Genomic DNA, 19,111 nt, shown 5'->3' on the forward strand with positions numbered 1-19,111 from the left:
CATGACATGCCTTTTTTAATTAATTTAACATGTTGCTTGAGGTTCACTTATAATTTTTGTAATGTTTTTTGCACAAAAACAGTCATACATTTGTAAAAATTTATAATTTTCCCTGTCATTCTGACCCTCTGCTCGGTTTTGGTGCTGCTTGTCCTTTAAGACTTGACAGTAAACACCCACTGTTATGATTGGCTCTCAGCTCTTGATTGACTTGCTCTCTCCTTGCCATCTCACTGCTCACCACTACTGGGCGGGGCTAAGGAAGTGATAAGGTAAAGTAGGTGTTGATGTGTTGTTGTGGAAGTGGTCAGATGCAAATGTCTACCACAGTGTGACATCACAATGTGGAGGAAGTTGAAAATGAGTTGGTTTCAACAAAAGCTCTTTTTGCAGTAAGGAGGAAGTTTTGAGTTCTAAAATGTTTTTATAATACAGTGTGGCAGCGGAGGCGTGGTCGAGCACCCGTCTGGAGAGAGAGAAAGCGGTAAGGGCGCTTACACCTGAGCTAAATTATGTCTAACACCTGTCTCTAATTCCAGTGAGCTTGGGGAGAGCGGCATATAAACAGCCACGCCACCGCCAGAAGAGAGAATGAGTCTGGCACGAGAGTCTCACGATGAAGCTACTGAATTCGTGACGCTACAGAGTTGTGATAAAGACATTGTGATGATTAAGAGGCTGTGACTAGGAGCCTGTGACGCTAAAGAGTTTGTGAAGCTGAAGAAGTTACTGTGCCAGTTGAGACTGTGTTATCCCTAAGTTTGTGATTAAATGCTCACCTGAAGATCAAGGAAAATTTGATTCCTAATATCATGACCCCTTTAAATTGGCAAAAACGCATGCCCAAGTTATTTTACTTCCTGAACAAGTGTGGACCCGAGCACAGGTTGCTTTCTCACTTATGCGAACCGCTCCCCACCTCCCGCAGGTAGTCTCGGGTTCAGTTCCTACAGGTACCATGGTTCGTTACCACGTTTTTGTCTGTAGCACAAACAGTGCAGGACAAGTTAGAATCACATTACTACTGTATACCTACATATTTGCAAAATGATTTGTACATGACTTGTTGTATGTATTGCAGCAGTTTGCAGGTGAAATAAAAACTAGAGGTGCTAAAACAACAACAACAATGACTTTTATTCACTTCCACACAAATCACTATTACAATCACATATTCTCAGTTCAAAAACACCTTTTCACCCTGTCCCTCACACAATGCTATCTTATGACATCAAAACACTTTTACTATAGTGCATGACTTGTAAGGCGATACATTTTAAAGTTTGCATGACATAACCAACTATATTTACAAGCTTATTCAAGTGCATTCAAGTAGCTATGACACCAGCCTACCAACCAGCCGATCACCAGTCACCATCCCTGGTTTATTGACAGCACCTGTAGCTCATCACAGTGCCCATTAGTATTAGTATAAAGGATTGTGGGTTCAGTTGGTTGCTTTGTGAGGAATTGAGTGCATGCTTTTTACTGAGCCAGTATTCTACTTGTTTTCATAGAGTTGCTATTCCTGTTTTTGATCCTTGCCTTTATTTTTGGAGCTTTGTACCTGCCTGCTGTTTTGGACTAGAAGCTTTTGTTTGGATACCTGTTTTGAACTTTCACCTGTTTTCTGACAACGATTCTGGAATACCCCTAATTACTGCCTGAATTCTCAAGTAAAGTCTTAACTCTGCACTCGGGTCTCCGCTTGATTTGTTACAGAATACCTCACCATGGAGGAGGACTCAGCAGAGCATCCGGTTACACAGAGAGACCCAATAGCTAGTGGGTTTGAACTGCTTCATGCAGCATTGCTATATCAAAGAGCAACAGTTGGAAGACATGCAAACTAGTCAAGAGGAAACATTAGCCTGACATGAACAATTGCTTATGCAAATACAGCCTATGACCTTCACTCTGCCCTGATTCCCCAGCCCAGCCTCCCACAACAATAGCTGCTAACATATCTGATCCCTCTGGACTCCCTTCCATACCCTTGGTGCCTCAGCCTCATGTTGAACCATGCTTGCCAACGGCCCCTCGATTTGATGGCAGTGCAGCGGAATGTCGGGGCTTCTTGACACAATGTTCCCTTGCGTTCGAATTACAACCCGTTTTATATATCCCACTGAGGATAGCTGCCATTATCACCCTACTCTCTGGTAAGGCGTTGGCCTGGGTTCACAGCGATCTGGGAACAACAAGGACCCTTGTGCTTCAACTACCAGCTTTTTACAAAGGAAATGCAGAAGGTCTTTCACCATCTGGTCAGTGGTCAGGAAGCATCTAACCAACTCCTCAAGCTTCACCAGGGGAATCGCAGTGCTACAGACTATGCCATCATGTTTCGATCCCTTGCCGAAGAGAGTCAGTGGGACTCTAATGTACACATCTCTGTGTATCAACATGGCTTGTCCGATACCCTCAAGGATGAACTGGCAGCAAGATAAGGGATGAATGATATGGAATCTCTCATTGACCTGTCTATCCACCTAGACAACAGGCTGCAGGAAAGACGGAGGGAACATCGCACATCGAGCTTCAGTCTTTCAGAGACTCATTCCACATCAACTCATAGACCACCTTCAAGCCCATCTATAACAGAGAGCCATCTCATATCCCCAGAGGAACCTATGCAGTTAAGGCATGCCCCATTATCCTGAGAAGAACGTGAAAGATGCAATCAGCTCCACCTCTGCCTCTACTGCGGAGCAGCTGGACATCAGCGCTCAACCTGTCCTGTGCGCCCTTCCAGAAAAGAATGTCCATCAGACTTCTGGTGAGAATTTCCGCTTTACTCAATGTTTCTCGCAAACAGTTTTTAGTACCAACAAATATCAGTTGGCCCTATTTCTTGTCTCTCACAGAGCTATTTTATTCAGGTGCTGCAGGCAACATCCTGGATGAACAACTGGCCAAGCAATTGAAAACACCCCTTCAAACCATTCATCCCCCACTTCATATCCACTCACTGGATGGTTAACCATTGGGTAAAGGCACCGTAACGCAAACTGCCTGTCTTACACTGCAAGTGAGAGCACTGCACCACGAAGAATTACAGCTGCTCATTATCAAATCACCCAAGGATCCTCTTGTCCTTGGACACTCTTGGCTTCAGCTACATGATCCTGTAATATCATGGAAGCAAGGTAAGCTTCTGTCTTGGGGATCCCAGTATTTCACATCATGCTTATCTTTACCATGTCGAACTACGGATGTACGGAGCACATCCAACATGAACAAAGAGTTTTTCAATGCCTCCGGGATCACCACCTGTTCGTGAAAGCAGAGAAATGTGTGTTTCATCTAACCACCATCTCTTTTCTTGGCTATGTAATAGGGCCTAATTTATATGGATGATGACAAGGTGTCTGTCTTTGCCAATTTGTACTGCAGGTTTATAAGAAACTTCAGTATGGTAGCAGCACCTCTTATCAATATGATCCATAAAGCTCCTAAGACGTTACAATGGAATAACTCTTCAAGATCTGCCTTTGAACAATTGAAAACACTTAACTACAGCCCCAGTTCTAAAGCAGCCTGACCCTACACTTCATTTTGTAGTTGAAGTGGATGCCTCAGAGGTTGGAGTAGGAGCTGTTCTCTCTCAATGTCATGGTGTACCTTCTAAACTGTTTCCCTGTGCATTTTTCTCCTACAAGTTGTCTTCTGCAGAACATAATTACGATGTGGGTAACTGAGAAATCCTAGTCATTAAGTTGGCACTAGAAGAGTGGAGGCATTGGTTGGAAGGAGCAGTTCATCCATTTGTGGTCCTGACAGATCATCGTAATCTGGAATACGTTCAGGAGGCATGCAGACTCAACCCGAGGCAGGCAAAGTGAGCACCGTTCTTTACACGGTTCCATTTCCCAGTCACATATTGACCAGAAACAAAGAACACTAAAGTAGATGCTCTCTCTCATCAGTTTGAACCCCATAACAGCTCTCGGATCTCCTTGACATTCCATGTTTCCCAGCTGAAGCCTGTCTACTACAGTCCCATGCACCCACCCTTAACATCTGCCGAACCTCCTCCACCTATAGATCTTTGTGGCGATACAGTGTATGCCATACGGGCTCTGTTGGACTCCAGACTTCGAGGAAGGCAGCTGCAGTACCCGGAAGAACAGTCATGGGTTCCAGCTCAAGACATCCTTGATCCATCCCTCATAGAGGAATTCCACCTGACCCACCTTGACTGCCCCTTCCCACACCCACATGGTCACCCAAGGATGGACCACCCTACTCAACACTGCAAACGATGGCCCGGTAGACAACCTCGGGCTTCAGGAGCAGCTCGTGGAGAGGGGGGTACTGTGACACCAGCCCACCAACCAGCCAATCACCAGTCACCATCCCCGGCTTATTGACAGCACCTGTAGAACATCACAGTGCCCATTAGTATTAGTTTAAAGGACTGTACCTGCCTGTTTTGGGCTAAAAGTTTTGTTTAGATACATGTTTTGAACTTTCGACTGTTTTCTGACAACGATTCTGGAATACCCCTAATTACTGCCTGAATTCTCAAGTAAAGTCTTAGCTCTGCACTTGATTCGTTACAGTAGCATGGTAGCTCTATTAATAGAGTGATATACTTGCAATGTAGGATCAAAGAGCATGCTAGTGAACACGTGGGTCAAAGTGTCATAGATGTGGTTGCTTTAGCAATTGCGCTTTTCATGTCGCATTTGCTTTTTATGACACTATAGGTTTACATGTAAGGTTTAGGGTAGGGAGGTCGGTTTTGTTCATTTAAAACTCAATAAAGCCTAACCCTAAGTATGAGCAATACTAATTAGGGAGGTTCACGAGTAATGAAGTAATCAGCTTCAAATATTCGACTAGTAAAAACACTACTCGAATAGTGATTTTCCTTTGTGCCTTTGTCTGCCGGGGAACAATGAACTGCTTTTCTCACCTAAATCTTGCCATTTTAAATCAATGCATTGGGTTGGGCTGTGGATACATGTTGCTTAAGGAATAGTTCACCCAAAAATGAAAATTCAATCATTTTTTAAAGTGATCGTATCTCTTCAGAAGACTTGGAATGTATTTTTCTATGTGTGAACGCAAATGTTTTTTGTCATTTTTGAATGTAGATGTTGTTGTTCATACAAAGTGCTCATTTTTTTCAAGAGTAAAACAGGTTAAAATATGTTGTTTAATCTAGCTTACTTTGAACCCGCTTTAAGGGTGACACTTCTGAAAACATCAACAGGCTATAAATTGCATGTGTGTCATACTCTTCATTTCCTAACTTAAATTCTAAATGTCAAGTATTCGATTACGCATTAATGTTAAGTAATCAGTTACACGTTTATTTTATATGTTAGAGTACTCGAATACAAAAGTATTAGAAATGCCAATCCCTAATTCTAATACTGATTACTGAATATATTGATTGCCGTTGCAAGCCCCACTAAAATTATGTTTTCCGGGTAACCCAAAAGCTATTTTGCCCTAACAACAATAGCTAAATTTTCGGTTGAAAAAATGTGACACATTTTCATTCCAACGCCTATAGCTGCCTTAACACTTGGAGGTCACAGTGCACCTCCTCTTTCCAAGTCATGCCTAATGGAAACTGCCACTGACAGCATAGCCTGTATGTAACTTGAGAAATTCCATCATCTCAGTCATGAAGATGTTGACAAATGTAAGCCTGATTCACATCAATGTTGGCCAAATGTAGAAGTGAGAATGACAATTCCAAGCAAAGTTCTGGTGATTAATTCTGGATGCGTTGCAAGGGCTTTACTGTGGGATTAGTTGTTTAGGTGGCGACCGCCAGTGACATCTGAGGAGCATTCCAATCATACAATCTCTCGCTTACACAGCTACTGCCCCTTTTTGCAGTATCCACTGACAGTCACGCAACAGATCCTTTTCAAAACATCACTCTGAAACATTAACTGACACAGCAGAGCAAAGATATTTTTGACAACATCAAACACTGAAGTGGAAACGTTAGTGTTGCTCCATACAGTAGGGTGCAAAAGTGTAAAAGTAGACTCAAAATCTGATGTAAACCTGGAAATAAACAGACAATTTAAGGGTTTTAAATTTTTTAACAAAGAAACATTATGATGTAAAATGAATAAGAAATATTTAAGATTCTGTACTATTTCTAGGTCACTAATTAAATAGGCAAATTTGTGACATTGACAAAAAGGAATTCTTATCACTCATATTTTTATGTTAATAATATCATTTTAATAAAAATAAAAAAACCTAGTCTCATAGAATGAACGTTACTATAACTACATATTGCAAACTAAGTTTTATGTGCTGCATTCTATGCTTTGCCGCAGTTTCCCGGTAAAATGAACACTAGAGGTGCTACAACAGCAGTGTTTTATTCACTTTCACACAACTCACGCTTACAATGGCTGATTATGACTTTATAAACACTTATTTTTCACTCTGTTACTCACACAATGCTATGTTAGGATATCAAAACACTTTAATGCATAATTTGAAAAACCATCCATTTTACTGCCCACTTACATTTACACACTTATTTCAATGTGATTAGCGTGCACAGTAGCTCACCTGATAGAGTGTTGAATTTTGAACTCTGAAGACCGAGGTTCAAGCCCATCCAAACATAAAATGATGTGGTTGCTTCAGATAATGTGCTTTTTATGTCACATTTGCTTTTAGGACACTATCGGTTAGATTTAGTTTAAAGTTTTAGGTTAGGGAGGTACGTTTTACTCATTAAAACCTCCATCTGGCTTTAAACTTAAAAACGCTGTCTGATTTCAACACCATTTTGCTCGCTTTTGCTGCCCCTTGCTGGAAATTTCACTGGGAAACTGCAGCGAAAAGTATAGTGAAGTTTTGTAAAAATGTTGCGATGGTCATGTAATTATCATAAGATCAGGCTTCAGAAAGAATTTATGTATATATATATATATATATATATATATATATATATATATATATATATATATATATATATATATATATATATATAAGCAAAATAGAATAATTTTCACAAGTGAACTCAGACTTTTAAACCCCACTATATATGAAATGAAATGGTCTAATTCCTTAAAGAGGTTTTAATAAAATGTAACTCATAGGAAAAATTACTGGCTGTTTAGGCAGTAAAAGCATGTGTCGGTTTATGTGGGAGAAATAACAAGGTCATGAATATCTCTGACTGGCTGACTGAATTTATTACACATCAAAGTGACCTACAGTGTGTTAATAGCACTGTTAATAGCGCAACTGCCAATTTACTCATAAAACTTTAATGTAAATTTAATCTAAGTTTAAAATCCATGATGGGCTTGATATGACTGAACTAATTAATTAGCTTGATTATAACTTTTTATTTTTTATATCTGAAAAATCTGATTATGGTCTAAATATGAAAAACACACTAATATTCCTGACGTTTATATGTCTTCAAGTAATTTTTGAGACTGGCTTTTGAAGATAAAAAAAGGATAAAGTATCTGAACTTTTCATGACAAAGCTGCAAGCTAATCCAAATATATCCAACTGCCATATCAATGTCACATTAGTGGTGCTAACTAATTAAAGCTGGGTTATAGTTAGCATCAGATATAGTGTACTTTGCCACTCAGTGTACTTTTGCCACTTATTACAACAGTTCTCAGAAGGACACAACATATGACTATAACAAAGCTTTTAGAAGTCCAAATGTAATTAATATGAATAGCAACCCACCCTTCCACTTATTTTCTTTTTCTTTTACTTTATTCTTTAATTTTGTGTATATAAATTAATTATATTTTACATTTTTGTATCTTATATATATTTATCTTATTTTATCATTTGTGTCTCAAGTTTATAAGTGTTTTTATTCTTAATAATTTTATTCTTAATTAGGCATCTACAGGCTTGCTCCAAATTGTACTTTTACAGTGGCAATAAAGGTATCTTGTGTAATCAGATACTAGTGAGAAAACAGTGGATGTCCTGAAAGATTGAAAACCCATGTGCTAGCATTACTTGTAATGTTTTCTCCCTGTATTAATCACTTATGCTTGTATTATTCTCAGTCATTTTCTATGGATAAAGTGTCATGTAAATACATTTAAATGTAGTTTTTTTTTTTCATACACAAACTTATACTGCCTCACTTATACTGGGAATTATATATCTAATGTGTAGGTCATGTTAATGTGTGGCAGGGTCAGACATTAACCATGGCATGGGGCAAAAATGCCACCAAAAGTCACGAAAATGCCCCAGATATTTAAAATCTGGAAGCAAAAAATGCAGATGTTTGGCCATTTTGAGATTGTGAGATGTGAAGCCACAATGGATTAAAACAATTTCTAATGCATTTTGAGCTAACATTGTGTTTCACTTGCTGTCATTAAACTGTATTATACAGTATATCATCATTACATCAGACCTCAGCCACTCTATAAATTGACCACTATAAAATTCTATCAGATTATGGGTCTGCCTCTGCATACACCACAGTAACCTGTAGCAGATATCTGTGTTAGAAAAAGATATGCACTTATAAAGGTTAAAAATGCCCCTGGAAACAGGGAGATATTTTGCCTCTTTGTATAAAAGCTTATTTCTGACACTGCTGTTTGTGTCACATAATTTGTTATTTTTAGGCATTCACTTTTTGCATTACTGCAGTCTGAATTCAGTAGCACTAACTAGCCAACCTGAGTCGGCTGTCCTTGAGGTTGACAACTAATGTCCTACATAAGCTAACGGCAGTACATTTTGAGAAAGACCTTAATTGACCGACCAACATAAAACAGCAAAAATCTGTAGCACTTACAATAAGGTTCCATTTGTTAACATTAGTTAACAAAATGAATTAACATGAACTAACAATGAACAATACTTTTATAGCATTTATTAATCTTGGTTGATGTTAATTTCACCATATACTAATAATTTTTGTTTTGTTTTCTTAAATAAAAAGTTGTATATGTTAGCATTAGTTAATGCACTATGAACTAACATAAATTAACAATGGACAATTGTATTTTTATTAACTAACATTAACAAGATTATTAAATGCTGTAAAACATATATTGTTCATTGTTTGTTCATGATACCTAATGCATTAACTGTTAACAAATAGAACCTTATTGTAAAGTGTTACCCAAAAATCTAATAAAACTCTATGTATGTCTATGTAAACAGACACATCATTACTTTGTTTAAAGGAGTACTCTGTGTTATTTACAGCCCAAACATGTATGACATTCTTTCCTCTGTGGAACACAAAAGGAGATGTTTGGTAGAATGTTAGTCTTAGTCACCATTCACTTATATTGCACCTTTTTTTTTCGTACAATGAATGTAAATGGCGACTGAGGCAAACATTCTGCCTAACATCTCCTTTTGTGTGTCGCGGAGGAAAGAATCACGGTCATACTGGTTACAGAGAGAATTATTCTTTCAGTCTAGTATCCTTTAAACTCTTTAAAAAATGTTTGAACAAGCATTTTAAAGTGCTTCACTGTGTTTGGAAGGTCAAACTTTATGCTTCTATTAAAGTAATAGTTCACCCAGAAATGAAAATTCTCTTATTTTTTTTCTCTCCGTCACCTATCAGATGGCTTCTATAAGGTGCACTCAGTAATTCTAATCCAATACACTTTTTGTCAAATTCTGCAAATATCTCCTCACAGTCTGCTAGCTGTCCATTCTGTGGGTGGGCTGTAAAAACTCTAGTATTGTACACAGCCATGGCTCTGTAAATGTGACAAAAACAAAGTGGATCAGACCGATCCACACAACACTACTCCAGCCAATCAGCAACAGGGGGTGGTTCTTGCGCGTGCACAGGATGGGGGGTGGGGGCAGAGCGAGAGGGAAATTCATTAGAAGAGTGAAGGCAAATCTGGCTGATGCGAACTTTCTAAACTCCAAGGAGGACAAATGGCTAAGAATCAGACCAAGAGAAAAAGATCAGACGAATCTAAACTTAAAAAAGAAGGATTATGATAAATCGAGGGCTAGGAGCTGGGTCAACATCGGCGAGGCTTTTCAGCAGGGGAGAGACCTCAGAGAGGTCTGGTCTGAAGACGGATGGAGAAGTTGCTCTTTTTCTTCTCGATAGGTGGGTGACATAAATTTTGCCATGTTTCACAGAACCCATATATGCTGTTGTTGTGATGTTAGATTTAGCAGCAGGAGAGCTGTGAGTGTCTGGAGCTGGTGTGCGTAAAACCATTTGCGTGCATGAATTTGGGGGGCGGAGCTTCCAAAGGAGCGCTGAAGGGAGGGGTGTGTTTGTTTTGGCAGGTGGGTTTGAATATCAGCAGTGCTTCTCAGGAATCGCTGAGTGCGCCTTTAAGACATACATTTAAACACCGGAGTCGTATGGATTACTTTTATGCTGCTTTTATTTGTTTTTTTGAGCTTCAAAGCTTTAGACCCCGTTGACTTACATAGACCTTATTCATGCTAGCACCAGCTTTGATTTTTAATGGGAATGACAACAAGGCTGCGAGGAATTGACTTACCATCTCTTCAATGGCACGAACGGTATAAAGCTGTATAAATCTCCTAAATCACATCTGATTTTCTACAACTCATGTTGTCTGGAGTTCTTTGAATGTTCTTGGACAGGTATTTTATCAATGTTTTGTCCTCGGACAATCCAAAAACACTTTAAACTGCAGTACAGCCCATTGAAGAGATGGTAGTAAGTCTCCTCACAGCCTCGTTGTCATTCCCATTAAAAATCAAACATAGCACTAGCGTGAATAAAGTCCATTGTATGTACCTACAGAGCTGAGATATTCTTCTAAAAATCTTTGTTTGTGTTCTGGGATCTGGGTTGGCATGAGAGTGAGACAATGATGAGAGAATTTTCATTTTTTGAATAACTATTCTTTAATTCTCAAACTTAAGGTAAAGCAATATACCTGGACAGAAACTAGGTATTATGTATCTTTAATGTGAAAGTGCATGCACTTCAGTATGCAAAAGATTACTCAGTCGGAGGCATGGAATACTTTCAAAAGACAGCATGTGGGCGCAATTATGTCTATACGTAGAAACACGGAGGGAGGGGGTATTTTTGAGGGAGGAAAATACACAGCAGTTTAAACCAAAAGATTAACCAACAAACAACCATAGACAAGTTCTAATCACAATCATTTTATTTATTTTATTTTTCAGTTCAGTAGCATTATATTTCAAACCATCTTGTTTACTAGAGTACACACAGGTACTAAAAGCTATTATATAGGGGAAAACTGAAATAAATGTAATGCTCTACAAATATATAATTGCCTAATAAAGGGTCAATTTACTAATACTGTCATTATTGTTGGGTTAAAGTTTATCTAAAAGTCAATTTTCCATATCAACTTGCTTACCTTGCTCGTTGTGTTTACATGTAGCCTGCTGTCATGAATAAAGCCCATGTTTTATAATCTGAGAATGGATGTGCTTTTTATTGACTAACATCAGTGCATATCTATCTATCGCATTACCTGCTACAATTAAACATTGACATTTGTGTTCAATTAAGTTATAGATTTCATTGACATAATAATGACTGAGATCTAGTTTGAGTCAAAATTTCAAAGCTTTAGGGTAAACATTTTGAGTACAAACAAGCAAAAAGTGTTATAGTTGCTTTCCATCCCCTAATAATAATGTAAGCCTGTACTTTCATCACACAATTAATTAATGAGTACAAATCTTAACTAGTACTGTACCTGTTAGTTTACCACCCCAAATAGGGAAGTAGAGCAAACTTAATCCATTACTGATATATGAAAATACTTACAATATGTAGATTTCCTCAAAACAGATCAGAGGCCCAATCTCAAAACCTATTTAGCTGCCTAACAAGACATGCATGTTTGGTCATCAAAGGCGTGTGCATCATTTTTTTGGGCATCAGCTGTGCTGTGCATATGATACTCAAAAATGCTGTCTGCCAAATTTTGAGACACAGACAAAATTACTGTAGCAATTATACAACAATCAGGAAAGCAGACAAAATCGGGTCAATATATTAGTACAGCAGTCCGAAATTCGCGGTCTTTAGTAGGATAACATAGTCAGTGTGGTGGAACAGCACATCTATGGTGTTATTTAACAGTCCAGGGATCTGCAATGCTGAGCGCGAGAGGTCGCGCGCTGCATGCACTGAAAAGCGCTCCGAGACACACTGTCATATCAGTTCCCATCGCAAAAAAAATATTATTATTTTAAACATTAAAAATAAATAAATTCTCTCCCCAACTTTGAAACACAACTGTTCTCTCAAAATGAATAAAAATAAATAAATAAGTAATTTCTCAGTCATTCGTCAGCAGCAACCTGCAAACTTCCGACAGATAAATAAAAAAAGAAAATAGTCCAAAGAAAAACAAAATCAAAACAGGGTTCAGCGCCTGCTGTTAAACGGGCTAAATTGAGCAAAATAAACAGCTTCCACTGTCAAAGGAGCCCCGGACGCGATGAATAACCAATCCAAGAAGGTAAACATTAAAACCGGCTTCAGATGAGTGTCACTTCAAAAGAAGAACAAAATACGAGCACATCCCAAATAATAAAAAAAGAGGACGTAGAAAAGAGATAAGATGAAGAAAAGAGAAATAATACGAAAGTACTCACCGGTGAAAATGTCAGAGAGAGCAAAAATGTTGAAAGAGCAACAAGAGAGTGTGAGTAGGTAAGCTGTCAGCGGCGCATTGACTTGAATAAGCACAGCGGTTCAACTGTATAAACAGAACTGGTGTGGAGCAAACCATTGTGGCTGCGCGGGGGGAGGCACATAATATCTGTTTTAAGACGCATCGGGGCCAGGGGCCGGCTGCACTAGCTACATGTAGGGGAGACCGGGTATGGTTGTAACACTTTTTGCTTCAGCACCTATAACTCACTGAATGTTTGAGCTAGAGTTCTCAAAATTTTATACAAAGTACTTACATTTGTTTACTAGAAATGTCACCAATTCAAACCTTTGCAAGAACATCACAGACCTCATGAGTTGATGTCAAATACATGGTGTTCCTTTGTTACAACCTACCCCACTACCGGAGTAGGTTGTAACACATGCTGGGGTAAGTTGTAACAATTAGACAAAAGAAGCAAAAACAGAGGCCACACCGTGCAATATGTTTCAAAAACAGGTTTAATGAAATAAAATAACATTTCAGAACAATCTCTCTCTCTCTCCGTGACAGACCATAACTCAAATCCACTTTTTGTTTGACTCAGGAATGTGTGTGTGTACGTATGTGTATGTGTGTGTGTGTGTGTGTGTGTGTGTGTGTGTAAATTAGTCTACTAGAACAAACCATCTTAATGGTGTGTATGCTTAATGAACCCTCTACTACAATGTACCTGTGTGAAGAACATGTAGGTCTAATAAAAAAAACAATGTCAATGTATGTGTGTGTGTCTATGTGTGTATATTCTTAATCAGAGTCACAATGGTGACAAATGAATGTTGGTAACCCTGGAGTGCAGGCTTGGTGGGCCCAGAGACTGCACAGGGCACATTTTACCCACACTTCGTTTGGCTTTGAGTTGCCAAATGGCTCCATACAGACAACACAAACGTTTTCATCATCTGAAGTCTCTGAATCCTCAGCTTTGGCTTTCAACATTTTCTTGGCGGGCTTTCTCTCCTTTTTCTTTTGCTTGCCTTTATTCTTTCCTAAGATACTTTTTCTGACAATTGTGGTTCCTCTTCTCTGTTCTTCTTCCATCAATGCTTGCTTTACTGGTGTATCAGTTAGTATTTCAGACATTGTAAAGGTGTTACAACCCACCCCACCCCTGTCAGCCATTGTTTAGCTAGCTATATTAGCAAAGTGGTTTAAAATTAGCAGGGGAAAATGTATCACAATTTGCCAGAGAAACTACAATTGAATCTAATATAAGTCATACTGTATGAGTTTATCTGTAATAGTATTTGTTGTAAACAAAATATAGTCTTGGTCAAAAAATGTACTTATTTTGAAATGTTGGTCTATGTACTCATGTGTCAGATGGATGCTTCTATCTTTGTTTGTGTTGTGTCTCACTAGTTTTCAGCGCCTCTATTCATGAGCGCTGTGTTTTTAGGACGCTGTTTCAAGTAAAACGAAGTTTGAAATGTCAAAAATGTTGTCTCGAGATCCCAGTGTCCTAAAAACATGGCACTCATCTGTGGAAGGCTGAGCTGCCTGCTCCCTTGTGGAGTAACCCCACCCCTTTCTGGATTTACCCCACCCACATTTGGAGGTCTCCAGGCACCAGCTATACCTACTTGGGTATGATGAGGCATGTTGCTTGTACAGCTGGAGTGCTGACTGCCCCCTACTGCATCAGGGTGGTACATCAAGCTTGAATTGATCTGATAGTAGAAACATTCCTTATTTCTGAATTTACGTACAGTTCTGGGTCATAATTTATTGCGTAAAACACTAAATTAAAATTTTAGATTGACAGCCCTAGTATAAATGACTTAACTCTTCACAATCTGAATAAAAAATGAGCTCAAGATGTAAAATTACTTCTGGTTCATTCATCACACTGGAAATGGAAGGTCAGTCTGAAGGAATCACATTGTGGAATACAGTATTGCATGCAGTGAGTGATCTGTTGTATATTGCACATTTTGGCAAATATAGTATCCATTCCATGCACACACACACACACACACACACACACACACACAAATAGCATACAGCACAGGATACCAGAAGGCCAAGAGGTGGCAGGAAGTGGCAGGAGTCGCCTGTCCTCGCTCCCATCCCAGAGCCACCTGTCCAGTTCCCTGTGGCCATCGATGATCCTGTCCAGTTCCCTGAGGCTGTCGATAAGTCTGTCCAGTTCCCTGAGACTGTCGACGAGCCTGTCCAGTTCCCTGTGGCTGTCAAAGAGTCCATCCAGTTCCCTGAGCCTGTCCAGTTCCCTGTGGCTGTCGACAAGTCTGTCCAGTTCCCTGAGGCCGTTGACGAGCCTGTTCTGTTCTCTGTGGCCATCACCGAGCCTGTTGCCAAAAGGTTGATGATAAACACTAGAATATTAAAATACAACATCTCATTGGTGTACAAATGATACTGGGATTGAGTACCTGGTAACCGTATGCAACACCAAAGCATCACCGTCTTGATGCACTATGTTCCAATTGGGCAAGATGACCAGAGTTTTAGTTGAATTGCCTCAGAAGACATGGATTAAATTACTCGAGTCGTATAGATTATTTTTATGCTGCCTTCATGTACTAATGTGACCCCACTGACTTATATTGTATGGACAAAAACACATCAAACATTCTTAAAAAAAAATCTTTGTTTGTGTTCTCCTGAAGAAAAAAAAAGTCTTACAAGTTTGATATGGCATGAGGGTGAGTGAATGAGTACATTTTAATTTTTTGGTGAATTATCCGTTTAATGTTTAGCATGTTTTCCCCCAATTTCAACCAAAATTTTACTTAAAACTATAACACCTAAGAAGTAACATTATTTGGACTTTCTACAGCATTAAAGACAAGTAAATAATCTCATTCCATTTTCTCAATTCAGTGCTGACTGCATTTGTCAAGCTCAAGTTATTGTAAGAAAATAAATTCTTACCACAATAAATGTTGTCTTTATTTTTGATGTTTATTGTTTGAAATGAACAAAATCACACAAATCAGGGTTTTAAACTCTGCTTAGGGTTACAGGGTTACAAAAATTGCAAACCTCATATAAAATAAACAGAAAAAATTGGCTTATGTAAAATTTAGTGTAGCCTTGTTTGATGAGCAACCTTTTCTGAAGGTTTAGCACCTCCTTTCACAGACAATTTTAGCTAAAACTGGCAGAGTTTCTGGCCATATTTGAGAAAACAACTGAATGAGGACTTAGGAATTGCCAACCCCCCCCCCCCCCCCCCCCGCCCATAAAAAAAAGAACTGAAGGAGAGAGAGATAGGGTGAGAAAATCCAAGCATCAATAACGCACATTAGTCCTTGCACATCTGTTCCAGCTGAATTGCCTCCAACTTCACAGCTTCTCACCATCCCTTGAGAGTTTAACTCACTATGGCGCTCTCAAGATTTTTTAGAAGAGATCCTATTAAACTAACTGGTGGAGACAAAAGAGCAGATATCTGTATGGATTTGTCGCACATTGATTTGCTTATTTAAAATTCAAAGCAAGGGAACAGAAGCTAAATGCCACACAAGTCCTGAGAGAAACATGACAACAATATCAAAAAGAGCCAAGTTTTTGTACTAGTCTGTAACAGAGGCGAGAGAAAACATTATAGGGTTTTATGGGGGGGGGTTAAGACTAACATGTTTTCAACTAACATGCTAACATGCTTTCTTCCAGTTAGTCATTATTCACAAAGTTAATTCTGATCCTATGGCAGTATTTCAAAAAGCAACAAATCAGTGTTGCCTTGGCTAACACAAAAAACTGAGCTAGTGGTAGCCCAAGATAGCCTGTAACTCAGCCAGAAGGCCAGAATAATAAATATACAGTGTTTGGGTGAGGATGTTTGTCATTTTTGCAGTGAAATAAATTGTTCACTATGGATGTATTACTCATTCTACTGAATATTATGGGCTCAAAGAGGTCCAGACTGTCAACATATTCACACTGATACTTACTCTTTCATTGCTTTTTTTGTTAAAACAAAAAGAGTTCAAGACAAGACAGAAATATCTACTGGTAATTTAGCCATTTCCTTTAGCCAGTCAGTCCATGTAGAGCTATAGCCACCCATTAATATATAAAGCACCTCATTAAGTGTAAGCATATTGACGAATTGGGAGTCTCGATAATTCTTTTGCTTCAGGATAATTGCCACCATCCTTTGACATTGCACAGTTCACCAAACACCTAAAGTGTCTCTATGCTGATTTTAAAAGAATAGTTCACCCAACAATGAAAATTCTGTCATTATTTACTAACCCCCATGTTGTTACAAACCTGTATGCTATTATTTTCTCAGTGTAGAAGTAGTCATTTTTCATGCTTTTTGACACAGGTCTTACTCAAACACCACAGTTCATAGAATACATGTCTGTCAAGCTCCAAAAAGAACACCATAAAAGTGTCATAAAAGTATTCAAAATCCTCAAATAAAAGTAATTATGAAGTAATAATTCACTGATAATCTTGCCCCTGCCAAAGTTCACATCCAGCCCATGTTCACAAAAAGTACAAATGTAAAAAATGGTTTGTACACACCATTGATGGCAAAACAGTGTTGTTTCTTAACATTGTTGAATTCTGGTTGCAAATGTGGAACAGAGGCAAGCATCTGCAAATTCAATTTTGTACTTTTAAGTTCTGTAGTATTGAAAAGAGTTTCCTAACCCTAGATTCTTCACAATTCTCCTTTAGTGTTCCTTAGAAAACAAAAACAGCATACAGGTTTGGAATGATTAGGATTAGGTTTAGAGATTTGGTTTAGGGGGAGTAAATAATGACAGAATTTTCATTTTTTGGTGAACTATGCCTTTAAATCAGGACAGTACTGGGCATGTCCAGAAGCAATGGCCAGATGATGCTGTATCTCAATAACATCCAAAGATCACATGTTAACAAATCAAAAAACAAAAGTGAGATAGTGTGTTGGAGGTGAATACTACTGAGAAACCGGCAGATGTCCAGGCTTGCTCTACGATTTTTGTTTTTTTTTTTGTTTTTTTTTTGTACTCTGAAAACATGTAAGCAATCGCAGGGGAAATGGAGGAAATGGAATAAAAAGAGAACATGGACATTTAACAATATGGGGTAAAAAATCAATTGGATTCCAAATCTTTCATCTGTTTGTATATCTGATGTATAGAAGGAAAGAGTTCTGTATTAATGTATGGATACATGTGTAGCATCATACATGATCCAGCATCTGTTCTGTTTATTCTGAATGTATTGTAAACATTGCAATGCATCAGGCTCTTGCATGGCATTTGCATACCACTAGCACTATAACTGAGATTATTGTCGGTTTCAATGCAGCTCAGGTATATCTCTGTGACCCTCTCCTATGGGGTCAGGAATTCCGTGGCTATCTTTCCGATCATATTCCCTAGAATTTCTGTGCTTCCCCTCATTTAATTTTGTTCATGGATTTATTAGATTCTATAAATAAACACTGATGGGATTTAATGCGTGTCGACTGTACAGATGGGACAAGTGTACAACTTTTATTTTTTTATTGATTTGCTGATATATTTTGAAATATGTAAAATGTATTATTGGTTAAAATCTAATATAGTAGCAAGAACCTTAAAAATAGAATAAATATATATGTGATTAACTTTGAATTTTTTGCAGAGGCTATTTGCACTAAGTGCATATAGTGTTTGCTGCTATTTTCACCCCTAATTAAATACTAATATACAGTATAGGGTCATCACTGGAGTGTTTTTATTGTGTTTATTTAGAGTCCCACAGACACCCAACACCAACCCTTAAACCTAACCCTAACCTTCCCTTTCAAAAATTAACCACAGTTTTCCTATGGTAAATGTAGTATTGCCATTGTATTTTGTTTTAAAACCATAGTAACCACAAAATGAAACATGGTTACTATACCTATATGGTTAGACAATATTATTATAGTAAAACAATGGTTAATTTGACCTGGATCAAATCTTTCTCTCAACTCCACAACCTTCACAGTGACCAAATCACTGCGAGGAAATCAAAAATTATCCTCATTTTTATTTATCATTATAACTAGTATTACAGGAAATATTAAGAGTGAAGACAGGAAACAGGATGGGAAACAGTGGGACACAAGTTGGAGTGGAACCCGGATTGTCTGCATGAGAAAAGCACATCTACACCATCAATACGTCCCATGCCACTGCAGCGACACTAGAGGGCTGTTCCAAAAGGTAGGTATCCTAATTATGCTGCCTCTTAAGATATCTCGTTTTGGCCAAATTCTAAGGTATCATCGTTTGTATCCTTCCCTGGGTTGGTGATCCCAGAATGCACCGTGATGAGCTTGTGAAAAAATAAATCCAAGATGGTGGACGGAGCGAGATAAATTTTGATTATAAATATTCACCTTATGCGCCAGAGAAACCAGCACGCAGCCATTTTGTCTCGGAACTTCCATTCTAGCGGTTCTATATAGATATCTGTGGTGTTGATGTCAAAGTGTAATTAGCTAGCGAAGTGGG

General features: G+C 38.4%; 1 protein-coding gene across 2 annotated transcripts in view; it reads right to left on the reverse strand.

Moving 5' to 3' along the window:
* LOC127448911 (RNA-binding protein Raly-like) overlaps window positions 1-12,693 on the reverse strand; it is a 129,586-nt gene extending 116,893 nt beyond the window's left edge. The window contains exon 1 of one of the 2 annotated variants that reach the window (XM_051711853.1): window positions 12,601-12,693. The gene's annotated coding sequence lies outside the window, so the exon portion shown is untranslated. The remainder of the gene's footprint in view (window positions 1-12,600) is intronic. The other variant, XM_051711854.1, reaches the window with a different exon arrangement.
* Window positions 12,694-19,111: the final 6,418 nt, after the last annotated feature.

Source organism: Myxocyprinus asiaticus, chromosome 12, assembly GCF_019703515.2.
Source record: "Myxocyprinus asiaticus isolate MX2 ecotype Aquarium Trade chromosome 12, UBuf_Myxa_2, whole genome shotgun sequence".
Classification (NCBI taxonomy): Eukaryota; Metazoa; Chordata; class Actinopteri; order Cypriniformes; family Catostomidae; genus Myxocyprinus; species Myxocyprinus asiaticus.